Source organism: Camellia sinensis, chromosome 1, assembly GCF_055761805.1.
Source record: "Camellia sinensis isolate YWXY chromosome 1, ASM5576180v1, whole genome shotgun sequence".
NCBI classification, from domain to species: Eukaryota; Viridiplantae; Streptophyta; class Magnoliopsida; order Ericales; family Theaceae; genus Camellia; species Camellia sinensis.
The window spans coordinates 79,122,603-79,139,532 of NC_138961.1; the positions used below are offsets into that span (position 1 = coordinate 79,122,603).

Genomic DNA, 16,930 nt, shown 5'->3' on the forward strand with positions numbered 1-16,930 from the left:
TAAATAATGTAATCCCCTCCAAAACACATTCACCAATACAAATCTCTTGTGAGAGAAGAAGAAGAAGAAGAAAAAGGAAAAGAAACAGAGGAAACATGGAAGCTCAGAGTCTCCCAAACCCATGTTCCTTCAATGTTCTCACATTCTTTTTCATCATTCTTCTATTAATCTCCCACCATACCCAACCAGTCTCAGCCTCCACCGCCACGGCCACCGCCTCCACCATGCAAGCCTACACAAACTTCATCAGCGCCGCTTGCAACACAACAACATATCCTCCACTTTGCTTCAAAACCCTCTCTCGTTATGCCGTCGTTGTCCAAACCAACCCCTGGAAACTGAGCAACGCCGCCCTCAATGTCACCTTAAAAGCCGCAAAGAGCACGTCTAAATTGGTGTCAAAGCTCGCTCAACATAATGGTCTCACTCCCAGAGATGTAGCTGCCATAAAGACCTGCGTAGAGAACGTAAAAAGCAGCATTGATGAGCTCAAGCAATCTATTCAGGCAATGGGAACGGTTGGTAGTAGCTCTGATAAGCGGTTTCAGATGGATAGTGTCAAGACTTGGATGAGTGCCGCCATCACCGATGAGACTACTTGTACAGATGGATTTGATGGCAGCATAGTGAGTCCCAGTGTGAAAAACATGATCAATAAAAGCATTTTGAAATTCACCAGACTTACTAGTATTGCTTTGGCTCTCATCAACAACCTCACTTATTAACAACGCAACAATGAAATAGTGTTTGATGAAGTGATTTTCTTTTTTCATTTGCTTTTTTGGTTGAAATTTTCATTGTGATATTTGGTTTGGTAAAAAGAAAAGAAGTATATATTCCAAATGAAATTGTGATTTACCAATTTAGTACAATGCCCATTGTCATAACCATATCCCGCCTCTATAGTATAGAGAGGTGTCGGCTACAAAAGGCCTTGCTTATCGAACCAAAGAATGAACTAAGAATACACTGAGACTTAACATCGGAAACTCATGTTTGTTAATTCATTAAGTTCATGTAGAGCATTGCATAAGTAGATGAGAAAAACTAGGGATCATGAAAAAACTTTTATGAAAATGATCATGAAAGATTTATGGCTCTTGGATTACCATGATTAGTGTGTGGTGCTTTATTTCAAGTGTAATCCAAAGGTCATAAATCTTTCGTGATCATTTTCATGAAAGTTTTTTCATGATACCTAGTATTGCTCTAAGTAGATATGAAATGAAATAGACAAATCTCTTTCATTAACTTTCAAATAACTTCTCTGCATCTTGTACATAGATTATGAATAGTACAAACATTACAAGCTATGGTCATGTTTGATTCATAAGATTAATAGTGAAGTATTAATAATTCTATTAAATTAGTGTAGTATTCACTATCTAATTGGATTAATATTCATTGGATTAATAATCCCACCCCTACCCCATTACTAATAATCCTACAAATTTGTTGGATTAATTATCCATTGGATTAATAATCCTAAACCAAAATGTTAAAACAAACATAGGATAATTGGGCCCACGGATTAATAATCACAATCCCATGTTCTAATCCACCCAATCAAACATGCCCTATAATTACAAAACCCATACTAATTATTACAACTCAACTAAATCTCTTTGCAAGGGTACAAAAGTCTCAAAAACAAGATGTTAGTCACAGTGCAAACAAAACTCTTCAAATATCCTTCTAACCTTGTTCTCCATTTTCATCACCCACATGCGTACAAGGAAGATGGATGAATCATGGCCTAGTGAATAATATCATGGTAAAGTGATGAATGAATGAATACCAATCCAATTTGCAAAGCATAAATATCATATCACACTTTGTAGACATCCTATTTTTGACAGCTCTTACCACTTGGGTGCCACCGATTTGATCACCCAATGATGATTTGTACGCTTGTCCAAATGCTCGATTTCCTCACCAGGAAACATTAGTTTTGAACCTACAAACCTTGTGTCTTGTTTTTGGACCAAAACAGTAGTTTTCCAAGCTGGACCATCCAAGGGACCGGCAGGCCCACTAGTGGCTTGTCGTTCACTATTAGTGGCCTGCCGGCCACATGTGTGAAAATTCAGATCTTTTTGCTAGCTATGCCAATTGTCTCAACAGATGCATGCACTGCCTTGGCTGTATCTGTGTGGATATTTTCGAGATGTTTTGATATATTTCTTTATATAAATGACTCTCTCTCAAAAATTAGGGTTAGAAAAATTTGGGGAGCAAATATTTTGGAAAATATTTCTCTCTACATTTCTCTCTCTCCCTTGTAACTTCTATACCCTTTGCCTAGACACTCTAAACCAAACCTTGAGGGTTCTTTGCTGAAGTGTTTGAGCTTGTATTTTAGCTCTTGAGGGCATAGAATTAGTGGTTTATAATTCAAAAGGGTCATTCCTCTTCAAGAGGTACAACTTCAAGTCTCTTTCCCTAAATTATTTCTATGATTTATTGCTACTTTTGGGTTGTTTTTCACCTACATTTGTGGGCTGAAACTTGTGGTTTAAAGCCATTAAAGGTAGAGGGGTGGACCACCATTCTTTGAGCCTTGTCTTATAGGCTTTGGCCCTTGTGTTTCCCACCTTTTCATTAACTTTTTTTTAAGCTATTTACAATTGATTTTTAGAGATTTTCATAGGCTAAAAAAGTGGTTTTGAAGTCCAAAAAATGGAGGGGCTAGCCACCCTGCCTTTGGCTTGTTTATTAGCTTCATTTCTCCATTATTTTAGGTTACTCTTTTAGCTTTGTGTACCTTAATATCAGTGTTGTTTTAGCATATTTTAGGACTATTTTAAGTTGCTCATGTCATTTATGCTTTGTATTGCATGCTTGTAGTGTAACAGTCCTCATAGGTTTGGTGTTTTAGGCATTAGACACCAACCTATTTGAGTTGATAGCATTTATTTCAAGCTTTTCATACTTGTATTCATCTCTAATCATCTCTGTACTTCTCTCATTTCTTGGCTTCTTCCTTACTTTGAGAGTCATTTCAAACCGATTGTTTGTTTAAGCTTGAGATAGAGATTGTTGTCCTTAATGGTTTAATCTCTTCGGAGGTTCATTACCAATGGCATGACATCTCTTTCATGCCTAAAACAACTCTTTGTTTGATACTTCTTGCCATTAGTGGACTTAATGCTCATTTTAGACTAAAATGACTAATGAATGGAAAGGTAATTAAAAAAGTGTTAAAATTGGAATAAAATGGAGCATGATAATAAAATAGTTTGGGGTTCAATCGGACGCTAATTAAACCCGTTGAGTCTTGAAGCATTTCATACTAACTAGTGATGAAAATTCTTCAAGCTTCAACATCAACCGCTTCCCTTGATCAATATCATGATAGAGAGGGGGTTCGTGAGTCTTTAATTATGCATTTATTGAAATTGTATCCCTTCGTTCATAAGTCATTACGCAATGGATTTGCACCGATTGATGGCGTGTGAATCGAGCCTACCACTCCTTTGGGCTGCTTTATGATTAGGAGGGGCAGGGTGGGCAGACATCCCCTGAGAATGCTCTATTTGTACTCTATTTGTTTTCTATTGCAGCAGGAGAAACTCAACATTAGTGGTCGACAGGCCACCTTTACTAGGCGGTAGACCATTATTAGTAAAAAAAAGAGTGGGCGGCAGACCACCTTTACTTGCCAACTACCTTCTTTAGCCAGACAGTACCACTTTCTTCCTAAAGCAGAGCAGAGGCTGAGGTGTAAAAATAGTGCAAAGGCATTCTCGGGGGAGAAATTCATATGCATGCATAAACCATTTCCTTGCTCCTCAGGACCCGTTATATTTGTTAATAGTAGTATGTCATACAACATGGAATTAATTACTTAGTTAATCAGTTACTTAATGTAACTAATTAGTTAGTTTAGTTGGTTAATTTGTATTAATTAGTTAGAGTAGCTAGTTGATTTAATCCTGTGTTGTAATTATTTAATTAGCTAGAATAGTTAGTTAAGGTCAGTGTTGTAATAATTAGTTAAGTAGCTTAGCTAATTCATTCATTCGGACCCTCCTACGCGAGGGCAAACTTGTAATAATGTATACGTCTTCCAACCCCACGTCTTTCTCCTTTTTATTTATCCGCTTATGATGGATAGCATAGAGCATCATGTTTTGTTTTAGCATTTTCCCTGATTTGTATCCATTGATCTTGCATGCATAAGGTTCGACTTATCATTCTAACAAGTATTGTCGTTTAAATACTTCTTTGAAAACGTGCTCAAGCTGCATGCTATCAAATTGATTCACATACCATGTTAGTAGCCAAGCCTATTAATTGCATATTGCATGTGTTGCATTAGTCATTATAGTTAGAGCATGCATTTTTCTAACTCTTTTCTTTTGGCTCACCTTGGAGTACTAGATGCGCATTTATTGCTTTAGCATATTGCATGAGTGTGATTGTTGCTATGTCAAGCATATTTCGATGAGGCTAAGTACTTAAGCGATGTAACTTTTGAACGTCTATGGATGAAGGCTAATTGCTTAAATTGAAATAATTTGAGTAATGTACATATGTGATCACTTTTTCAAATGGTACACATTCAAACACTTTTAAAACAAACATGAAATTAAAAAGTTCTAACTTTTGCAAATTAGTCTATACTTGTATACAACACATAGTAAAATAACCTAATAATCGGAACAAGAGCATATAATGTAAATAAGAATCACATCATGATTAGTAGAGATTGATCTTTGATCGGGCAAATTGAGTGCTCAATTCATGACCTTCCCCTCTCGTACCTAAGTTCCCGAGCCGAGACACTTTGGTGATGACAGATAAGTAGCCTTTGGCATGAGTCTCAGGTTTCCTAAATTTCTTAAAAATATTTAGGTGGTGACTCTATAATCTGGCAAAGCAGTCCATTTTTCACATTTTTATTCAAAATTGATTTTCGAAAAGATTTGCTGGATTTGAACTCTTTTGTGTTTATTTATTTCACATTGCACTTGTGAGATCAGATTCAGAACCACATGAGTTCAAACAGTAGGTTTAGTCATATCCGAAAGGAGCACGAAAGGAAAGCTACAGTTTCTGGCGACTCTGCTGGGGAAATTTAGAGAACTTGAGTTGGACTTTATGATGTGAAATTTTATCTACACTTATATGTTCTTTACATTTGCATTTGCATTAGTGCGCTTAAGTCACTGTGTTTGCCATCAATTATTCCTGGACGGTTTGTCTGAGGCTTCCCCAAAAACTTGCCAAAAGGCTGACCGGTCGTGGGCTCTGTCATGTTGGGAACACAACACTTAGATTTGGACTACCGCTATACCGTTTGATCCTCCTTTCACTTCTCGGTGTTAGGTGTGAGAGGTATATTAGGTAGTCTTGTTGAGGCATCCTTTTTGACCATTTGGCCTAGTTGCATGTAGAAAGCCATAGTGACTATTTCAGACTAGGACAGGATGCTCACCTGAATGCAGGATTGCATGAAAACCGCGTGATTGAAATAGTGAACCCTAGTTCATGACAAAACTAGGACAGGGTAACCCTACCCCCTCATAAAGGGTGTTTTGGTTCTCTATTAACTGGTATATGCTTTGCAGTGAAACTGTACATGAACACGCATATTAGTTGCAAGGTTGGTATTTGCTTTGGGCACAATCCTACAGCTTTGATCATGTCTATGCTGATAACATCTTAGCTGAGGTAATGTGCAGTTTCTGATTGCTATTCTTTCACTTTATTTCTTTTGCTAGGAAGTTTAAAACCATTGCTTCAAAAAGTTCGGATATCCCCCAAGTGCTCTAGACCCAAGTCGGAAGGCTTTGCAAGGCTGAGGATCTTATTTGGGGACAACCTGTGTTTACCTCACTCTCACCGGTTACAAGACGGAGGAGAATTAGATAGAGTTTGCCAGTCCAATTCTTACAGTAATCCCCTCTCAGCTCACCCGTGTCCAGTTCGGTTCAAGAACAGTCAGCTACTTCCAGTTCAACTCAAGAAAGGTCGCCTATTCCAATGGCACAGTATCCCTAAGTCAATATGGAGGAATTAATACTCTAATTAAAGCAAACAATGGACGCACTATGTCATGATGCGGCTCGCTAGACAGAAGTTGCGGTCTGTCAAGCTGAAGTGATAGCTAGGTTACAACAACAACAACCATAGCTGGGTGCGGCCTCTGCATCCCATACGCCCACCACGACTATTCTTGTGCCCAGTACCGTTACTAATACTGCCATTGCTCAAGATCCACAAAGCAAGGGTAATTCGGTTTTTCCAATCCAAATACAGCAAATCCCAGCACAAGTTTCCAAAGCTCTGGTTTATCAGACCGAGGCTCCGTTTGAGTTTGAGGTTGACCCAACTGTACTCAAGGTCAAAAACTGGAGAAATTGTTCAAAAGAGCGCAAGGAGTCAACTTTATCCCAGACATAGAAGATAGATACGCTGATTCTGCGGTTACATTACCAAAGCGGTTCAAAATGCCACACATGGATCGTTTTGACGGTTTCGAGGATCCGATGGTTCACTTGCGACTGTTTTCTAATATCTTACGACCGATGGGCTTAACTAGACTACATAAGCTGTCTCTCTTTGGTTGCACCATGTCAGGTATAGCGGCCATTTGGTATGCTAAATTGAAAGATTCCGTCAAACAGAATTGGTAGGAGATGGCCGAAGCCTTCATTGCTCAGTACTTTTACAACACGCAGATTAGGGTCATAACTCGTGATCTCGTGGCAACGCGTTGTAGACACCTCATTTTTTATTGACCTTAAGACTCAGACGTCACTGGTTGAGCGCTCGGTGATGATGCATATTGTGCTCGTTCTGAGGTTTCAGAGTCTCGGCTGAGAGCCTTGCCTCCGGACTTCGGGATTCGGTGTGCTTTGTCTCGGTTTGTGAACCAGGTTCTGTCTTCTCTCACCGAAGGGAGGGAGAGGTCTCGTATACCATCTCTCAATGGATGTAGGCTACGTTTTGTGGTCGTAGGCAATTTTTCTCGTTTAGAGCCCAGTTTTTAGTTTTCGGAGCCGTCGGCCGTGTGCCTCGATTCGAGACCGCTTAACCACCTCCGTTTTCTCTGCTTTTTGGCGCACACCTTATTTCCTCCCTTTTGAGGGACACTGTGGCCTAAGAGACCACCTTCGTGGTCGAACGCCACTTCTGGCGCCTAACAGCCCATTTTCGGGGTACCGGGCCGCGCATTTCGGCCCCCCGAACCTTCGTTTTGCATCCATTTTGGTCCATTTTTTTGGCAGGGGCCTCATCTTCATTGTTAGAAAGATGGTCATATGGTGGGAGACCAGTAATTTTTCTAAAAAAAACCAGCTTTTGTGGTCAAGAGTGATTCAGCATGAATCCGGGAAGAAGGAAAACATCTGAGCGGATTTACCGAAATGGGCATAACTCTTTGCACAAGGGAAATTAAGATATGAGGCCACCACCGTTGGAAATATTACTTCCGGGGCTTCATTTTTCACTCAAGAATCTCCTAAAGATAATTCCGGACAGAGGAGATATGGTTGATTGAAGTGGGGCATCACTCCGTTTGGACCGAATCTGCGCGACTTCACGGAAACTGGCATAACGTTTTCCACAAGAGGAATTTTAATGCAAGGTTTGCGGCATTGGAAAGCTAACTTCAAGGGATACATGGCTGACCATATTTGGGTCTTGAACCTTTTGACCCCTAGCAGGCCAACCAGGTAAGGTGGTCGGCCGGCCACCTGAACCTTTTGAACTGGTTTTGGCCCTTTTGACCTGGCTGGCCCTTTTTGTCCCTCTAAATGTATTCTAGCTATGCCAGCTCTATTCCACCAGGCCCTATGTCCAAAATTTTCCCACATGTTTTGGTCCATTCAAATTGGTTTTCCCCCTCTTTATTTTGGTCCATTCAAATTGGTTTTCCCTCTTTTTTTTGCTCCAATTCAAATTGGTTTTCTCCCTTTCCCCCCCCCCCTCTTTTCCTCTATAAAACCATCACTTGAGCTCCATTTTGAATGGTTAAAAAAAATCATTTGAGAGCTTTGCATTAAATCTCCCTCTCTCTCTACTACAAACCTCAAAACCCTAAGATTCTTGCACCATTTCCACTACAACCCATAGCACCACACCACCATCGTCCATTCCAGCCTCTTGGAAGTCATTTTCAAAGGTTGAAAGATCATTTCCTTTGACCAAAGGCTGCTGGAAAGTTAGGCTACAAGGGTAAGCTCTTATTCTCCCATTTTTTGCACTATTTTGTTCTATATTTTAGCTCCTTTTTTTTTACATTTTTGGACTTCGGCCTAAACTGTAAACTGTCATATTTTAAGCTCATCTCCATGTTTGATCAAGGGTCTTTCTCTGTTTGAGGTCTCCTCTTCCCCCTTTGTGTTTAAACTCTCTTTTAGGCCTATTTTTGCAAGATATTTTAGGCTTATTTGTGAGCTGTTTCGGACTTGGTCATAAACTGTGAAATGTCTTTTTTTGAGCCCCTCTTCAACTTTGTTGAAGGGCTCTCCTCTATTTGAGCCCAAAATCTATCACTTGTCTCTTTATCCCTCTTTTAGGCCTTTTTCTTGTGTGATATTTTAGGCCTACTTGTGATTATTTTCGAAGCTTGAAATAAACTGAAAAGTGCCTTATTTTGAGCCCCTATTCAACTTTGTTGAAGGGCTCTTCACTGTTTGGGGCCAGCTGCTGTCCCTTGTCTCTATTCTCTCTTTTAAGGCCATTTTTGCATGATAGATTAGCCCTACTTGTGTTTGTTTTTGAGAGTTGTCATAAACTGAAAAATATCTTGTTTTAATCTCATCTTAAAGTTTTTTTAAGGTTCCATTTTTGTTTGAGGTCATATGCTTCCTTGTATGCTTGATTGTCTCCTATTTTGAGCCTTACACCTAAGCCCTTGTTTCATGCTTTGTTTGACCTCAGTGGCTAAGACACTATTTTGAGCTCCCAAATCAGAGGGGGGTGACCCCCTCTCACCTTGACTTGTTTGGTGGTCACTTTTGCCTTCCAAAGAGACCCTATCTCGCATGCTTTGGAGTCACTTTCTAGGGTCAATTTAGTGAGTTTTGGGACTACCATATTTGATTTTCAAAGTTTTTTGTGCCATGCTAAGTGTCCATCTTGTATGTGCTTAAGAATCCCTTGCATAGCCCTCTGAAGGAGCTCATCATTTTTGCATGCCATGGTTGCATATCAGTGGTTATTTGGGCCTATTTTTACATGTTTTGTTCATTGACTTTTTCTGGTTTGGTGAGATTACATTTGCTTCATATACTTGCCATGTAAACCTTGTTTGCTAGTCAAAGTTGCATGCTATTTTAGTTCATCTTGCTAGCAGCTTTTGGCCATGCTTTGAACTGGAAATATGCATGTTTTGGGACTGCCTTGGCTCTGTCTTTATACTTCATGATCAAATAATGCATGCTTTGTATAGCTATAAGTCATTCCATGTGCCTAGTTTCGGGTTTCGGGGTTCATCTCATGCATCGGGTGCCATTTTTCTATGTTTCGGGGCTGTTTGGCATCATATTTCAGTGCCGTAATTTGTGAGTTTGTATGTCATCTTGCATCCCTTGCCATGCCTTGTTAGAGTTGCATGTTATGCCTAGGATCGGTCCTCGGTTTGCGTGCATGTGTGCACGCATTTTGATAGTCCCATTTTCACCTAATGGCCGCCGATTTGAGTGTGACCGAGGTCCACTCATATTGGTGTAAGTCCATTGTGCATTATGTATGCCATTTCAATTTATAACATCGCGTATGTTAGGTTGTATGTTAGAGTATCGTGTATGCCATGTTACATCGCGCATTGTGTATGTCATTTCATAGCATTGTGTATGCTAGGTTGCGTGTTAGAATTGCATTCATGCATCTCATGCATATTGCACTGTGTTTGGGATAGGTGTTAGCCCAAGCACGAGAAACGAGGGGCGTTTCGTATTCCAAGTGACGGAACGTGTCTTAATTCCTCGGTGACCGACACTCCGGATTATCCATGGAGTCTAGGCCTTGTTGTGTTTTCATGTACATTCATTTCATATTGAGTCGTGCAATTCGACTCCTCGGCCATCATGCATCGAGATGCGTGATTGGTGACACGAGGATTGAGGACTACACTCCCTGAAGAGTAGTCATGCATACATATGTGAAAATACTTTGCCATGCCCCTTCGTTGCTCTCTGTTACAGCAAATCAAGAATCAGCAGCCTTTCGGAGCTTGGCACGCATTCCAAGAACAATTGCAAACAGAGGCTAATTGGGGCATCGCAGTGGATTTCCGCACAAAGCGACTCAAGCATGCATCATTCATCATCCGGAGCAGAGCTGAGGCAGTCCATAGCTTGTATGCTAATTTACTGCTTTCCTAGACTAATTTGTTAATTAATTAGGGTTTTGTACTTATTTGGACTGTATTATTTATTCGGACATTCGGACTGTATTATTTATTCGGACCCTCTACGCGAGGGCACACCTGTAATAATTGTGCGTGTGTGTAATGTATGTCTTCCAACCCCACGTCTTTCTCCCTTTTATTTACCAGCTTATGATGGTTAGAATAGGGCATGTTTCAATTAGCATATAGCATGATAGCATGTTTGCATTCATTCATCTGTCTTGCATGCACCGGGCTCGGCGCATCATACTAACTGCATTTGTAGTTCAATTCCAAGTTGAATACATGTTAGTTGTAGCATTTCATATGCCATCTTTAGAATAGCCGAGCCTATCTTAGTTGCATTTTTCATGTGTTGCATTAGGCATTTCTGTATAGTTAGGATCATGCACGGATTTCTAATTAGCTTTTGTTTTGGCTTGGAGTACTCGGTAAGTTTTTATGCTCCTTGCATGCATGTGCGTGACTGCCATGATAGCATGCTTACCATGAGGCTAACGGCTTATGTGATATATCTGCCTGAATGCCTGTGGGTGAAGGTTGGGTTATTTGAATTGGAACAATTCATTAAGTGCGAGTTTTAAGCCCACTAGATAGTGGCAAAACCATTTTTTTTCTAAGCCCACTTGAGGGTGGCAAAATCTGTATTTAAGCCTACTTGTGAGTAGCAAATCACTTTCAAAACAAGCATGAAATGTTTTGTTCCAATTCAGGCGATCCAGTCTATACTTGTATGTTGTGCGCATCACATAGTAAATCTAGACTAATAACTGAAATAAGAATGCATAAAGTTTTCAAAACTAGATATCATGGTTAGTAGAGGCCGATCTTTGATCGGGCGAGCGGGGGTGCTCACGAAGTGACCTTCCCCAATCGTACCCAAGTTCCCGAGCCCAGGTAACTTTGGTGATGATAGACATGTGGCCTTAGGCAACGAGTCAGGGTTTCTTAAATTTCCCAAAAATAAAATATTTAGGTGGCAACTCTGTATCTGGCAAAGCAGTCCATATTTGGCACTTCTTTCAAAAAATCTGTTTTCTCAAAATGATTTGCCGGATTTGGACTCTTTGGTTCAGATTAAGAACTGTGACAATTTGAGAGTCTGAACTTGTAGTGAGCCCAAATGAACAGAACTGGACTCATCCTCTCGGGGCGTTGTAGACACCCCATTTTTGACCGACCTTAAGACTCAGACGTCACCGATTGAGCACTTGGTGATGTTGCATAATGTGCTCGTTCAGAAGTTTTAGAGTCGCGGCCGTGAGCCCTGCCTCCGGACTTCCGAACCCTCTTCTGTGCCTTGTCTCGGTTTGTGAACCAGACTCGGTTTTCTCTGTTTCTTTTCCTGAGGGGAGGGAGAGGTCCCGTAGACCATCTCTCAATGTCCGTAGGCTACATTTGGTGGCCGTAGGCCATTTTTCCCATTTCGGAGTCCGGTTTCCGGTTTTCGGAGCCGTCAGGCCGTGTGCCTCGGTTCGGGACCGCTTAACCATCTCCTATTACTCTAATTTTTGGCATACTTCCTATTTGCTCCCTTTTGAGGGACACTGGGGGCTGAGAAGCCCACTTCGTGGCCGAATGCCACTTTCGGTGCTTAACAGCCCATTTTCGGGACCCCGAACTGCGCGTTTTGGTCCCCGAGCATTCGTTTTGCAACGGTTTTCGTTCATTTTTGGCAGGTACCTCTGTTTTATCACCGGAGAGGTCACTGAAGGGTGGGAGGCCAGCAATTGTTGCAGCAACCAGTTATACATCCTCCGACGCCCTCCGGCGCCCGTTTTTCGTACTTCCGAGCTAATGTTGAACCCCTTGGACCCTTTTTCTTGAACTTTGAACCACATATTTGTGATGTACACACATGAGAGGACCCTAAAAGTTCATGGCCGGCCATTAATTCAAATTGACCCTTTTGACCCCCTCCTTCCGGGCTAATGTTGAACCCCTTGGACCCTTTTTCTTGAACTTTGAACCACATATTTGTGATGTACACACATGAGAGGACCCTAAAAGTACATGGCCGACCATTAATTCAACTTGACCCTTTTGACCCCCTCCTTCCAGGCTAATGTTGAACCCCTTGGACCCTTTTTCTTGAACTTTGAACCACATATTTGTGATGTACACACATGAGAGGACCCTAAAAGTTCATGGCCGGCCATTAATTCAACTTGACCCTTTTGACCCCCTCCTTTCGGGCTAATGTTGAACCCCTTGGACCCTTTTTCTTGAACTTCGAACCACATATTTGTGGTGTACACACATGAGAGGACCCTACAAGTTCATGGCCGGCCATTAATTCAACTTGACCCTTTTGAGCCCCTCCTTCCGGGCTAATGTTGAACCCCTTGGACCCACTTTCTTGGACTTTTAACCACAGAGTTGTGTTGTACACAGATAGGAGGACCCCACCAGTTGGTGGCTGGCCAGAAAATCTGATTGACCTTTTTGACCCCTAGCCGGCCGGCTAGGGGGTGTGGCCGGCCGGCCACCTGCAGCAAAAGTACCAGGCCGGCCGAGCTCCTTGCACTGTTCCCTTTACAGCTGTGGAGCTTTATCCCCCAGAAAAGATCTTTATCCGGGGGATATTTTGTGGGGGAAAGTTTGTCTCCTTTTCCCCCACCTTTACACCCCCTTGTTGGCCTATATAGTAAGCAAGATATATCCTTCGTTGGGGTTAGAAAACTTCACTTTCAAGCCTCCATACACAACTCCATCTCCATACCTCTCATTTCTTGAAAAATCTCTAAGTCCCTAACCATCATTTCTTCTACACCACCAAGCTCTACCACCACCACCTCATTTCCAGCAACAAGGAAGGTTTCTCAAAGGCCAAAGAAGCTGCAAATTGGTCCAAGAAGCAACAAAAGTTTGAGTCTTCAAGGGTAAGTGATACTTCTCCTCTTTTGACCCTTTTTCTTGATCTATTTGTAAGCCCCACTTTCCTTTTGTTTCAAGCTCCGGCCCTAACTGAAAGGGGCCCTCTTTTGAGCTCATTTTCACCTTTCATTAAGGGCTCAACCCTGTTTGAGCTCTCTATGATGAACTTGCTTCATTGATCCTCTTGTATGTCATAATTTTGCATGCTATTTTTGGCCCATGAGTAATCTGTTTTTGAGCATGTTGTAAACTGATATTAGGCTTATTTTGAGCCCCTCTTCAACATTTAAGAAGGGCTCAACACCATTTGGGACTTCCATGTTGTACCTACCTTTATACTCCTCTTTTCTTCCCCATTCTTGCATGCAATGGCAGCCTACCATGCTTTTGTTTTCGGCCATTTTACAGTTCTGAAAAGATGCTTATTTTGGTCCTTTCTTCATGTTTCATTTAGGTCCTTTCATGTTTTGGGACCTCCATAGGTCACTTCATGTTATATCCTTCTTTTATTCCCCATTCTTGCATTTTTAGTTAGCCTATCATGCTTTTGTTTTTGGCCATTTTACAGGTCTGGAAAAGTGCTTATTTTGGTCCATTCTACATGTTTTATTAAGGGTCTTTGGCTGTTTGGTGATTATTTTGTATACTTCATGTTATAGCACCTTTTGAGCCCCAATCTTGTGCTCATTTTTTAGCATGTTTTTATACTGAGTTTGAGGCTGCCATATACTGTAAATATTCATATTTTTGGTCCCTCTTCAGTGTTGTAGAAGGAAATTTTTCAGTTTGGGTTTTGCTTATATCACTTGCTTCATTACCCCTATTTTGGCATGCTATTTTTGCCATACCTATGCTTGCTGTTTGGCCATGTTTATAACTGTGAAAGTGCCTTTTTTGGGACTGCCTAGCTTCTGTATTTGCATTGCATGTCCATATTGTGCATGTTTGGCATAGCTATGGGCCATTTTGGGTGCCTAAATCCGCATTTCGGGACAATTCCTTGCATTTCATGTCATTTCGCCTCATTTCGGAACTGTTTTCCCCCATATTTTAGTGCTGAAATTCCATTAGAATGATTTCATGCCATTTTTATGTCATTGCATCGCATTCTGTCATCGCCTCGGTTTGCGTGCCCGTGTGCATGCATTTCGAGGCACTTCATTTTTATCCGTCGGCATCCTATGTGAGTGTGGCTGAGGCTCACTCATATTGGTATAAGCCCATATCACATTTTTAAGTCATTTCATCGCATTCTGCCATCGCCTCGGTTTGCGTGCCCGTGTGCACGCATTTCGAGGCAATTCATTTTTATCTGCCGGCATCCTATGTGAGTGCGGCTGAGGCTCACTCATGTTGGTATAAGCCCATATCATGTTTCCATGTCATTTCATTGCATTCCGTCATTGCCTCGGTTTGCGTGCCCGTGTGCACGCATTTCGAGGCACCCCATTTTCATTCATCGGCATCCTATGTGAGTGTGGCTGAGGCTCACTCATATTGGTATAAGCCCATATCATGTTTCCATGTCATTTCATCGCATTCTGTCATTGCCTCGGTTTGCGTGCCCGTGTGCACGCATTTCGAGGCACCCCATTTTCATTCACCGGCATCCTATGTGAGTGTGGCTGAGGCTCACTCATGTTGGTATAAGCCCATATCATGCTTCCATGTCATTGCATAGCATTTTGCCATCGCCTCGGTTTGCGTGCCCGTGTGCACGCATTTCGAGGCATCTCATTTTCATTACATTCATGCATTTTCTCGGTTTGCGTGCCCGTGTGCACGTATTTCGAGGCATCTCATTTTTATTGCATTCATGTATTTTCTCGGTTTGCGTGCCCGTGTGCACGCATTTCGAGGCATCTCATTTTCATTACATAGCATTTTGCCATCGCCTCGGTTTGCGTGCCCGTGTGTACGCATTTCAAGGCGTCTCATTTTCATTGCATTCATGTATTTTCTCAGTTTGCGTGCCCGTGTGCACGTATTTCGAGGCATCTCGATTTGCGTGCCCGTGTGCACGCATTTCGAGGCATCCCATTTTCATAAGCATTGTGCATACTAGGTTGTATCTTAGATTGCATTCTGTCATTTTCTCTGTTTGCGTGCCCATGCACACGCATTTCGAGGCATCTCATTTCCATAGCATTATGTATGTTAGGATTGTATCTTAGTTGCATTTCATACATATCATGCATATTGCATCGTGTTCGGGATAGGAGTTAGCCCGGGCACGGGAAACGAGGTACATTTCGTACTCCGAGTGACGGAATGTGTCTCAATACCCCAGTCACCGACACTCCGGACTATCTATGATGGAGTTAGGTTTTAGCTGTAGTTTCATGTGCATTCATCCTATATTGAGTTGTGCATTTCGACTCCTCGGCCATCATGCCTCGGTATGCGTGATTGGTGGCACGAGGTTCGAGACATGCATATATCTGTGCAAATATATTGCTATGCCCCTTTCCTGCTCTCTGTTGCAGCAAAACGAAGAATCAGCAACTTTTCGGGGCTTGGCACGCATTTCAAGAACAGGTGTAAACAGAGGCTAATTGGGGCATTCCGGTGGATTTCCGCGCAAGACAACCTGGACATACATCATCCATCAGAAGCAAGGCAGTCCCTGGCTTGCACGCCAGTTTTATTTGCTTTCTTAGTTAATTCATTAATTAATTAGGATTTTGTAATATTTTGGACTGTAATATTCTTTTATTCGGGACTGTAATATTTGGACTGTATATTTATTCGGACCCTCTGCGTGAGGGCACAACTGTAATAAGTGTGCGTGAGTGTGATGTATGTCTTCCAACCCCACGTCTTTCTCCCTTTTATTTATCCGTTTATGATGGTTAGATTAGGGCATATTTAAATTAGCATACAGTATGACAGCATGTTTGCATTCATTCATCTGTATTGCATGCACCGGGCTCGGCGCATCATACTAACTGCATTGTACTTTCGATTTCAAAGTTGAATACATGATAGTTGTAACATTTCATATGCCATCTTAGAATAGCCGAGCCTGCTATAATTGCATTTTGCATGTGTTGCATTAGGCATTTCTGTATAGTTAGGATCATGCATGATTTCTAATGAATTCCTATTTTGGCTTGGAGTACTCGGTAAGCTTTATGGTTTAGCATCCTTGCATGAGTGTGAGTGACTGCCATGAATAGCATGCTTACCATGAGGCTATATGCTTATCTGATATAACTGCCTGAATGCCTGTGGGTGAAGGTTGGGTTACTTAAATTGGAATAAATCATCAAATTTTTTAAAGCCTACCTGCGGGTAGCAAACCACTTTCAAAAACAAGCATGAAATGTTTCATTTCAATTCAGACGACTCGGTCTACATTTGTATGCTGGGCGCATCACATAGTAACCTAGGCTAATAAACCGGAATAAGAACTCACAATGTTTTTCAAAAAATTGATATCATGGTTAGTAGAGGCCGGTCTATGACCGGGCGAGCGGGGGTGCTCACGAAGTGACCTTCCCCAATCGTACCCAAGTTCCCGAGCCGAGGCAACTTTGGTGATGACGAACACGTGGCCTTTTGGCACCGAGTCAGGGTTTCCTAAATTTCCCAAAATAAAATATTTAGGTGGCGACTCTGTATCTGGCAAAGCAGTCCATGTTTGGCACTTCTTTCAAAAATCTGTTTTCTCAAAACGATTTGCCGGAT

General features: G+C 41.6%; 1 pseudogene; it reads left to right on the forward strand.

Moving 5' to 3' along the window:
- Positions 1-52: 52 nt before the first annotated feature.
- On the forward strand, positions 53-725 carry LOC114316378 (pectinesterase inhibitor 11 pseudogene; annotated as a pseudogene).
- The last annotated feature ends 16,205 nt before the right edge of the window (positions 726-16,930 follow it).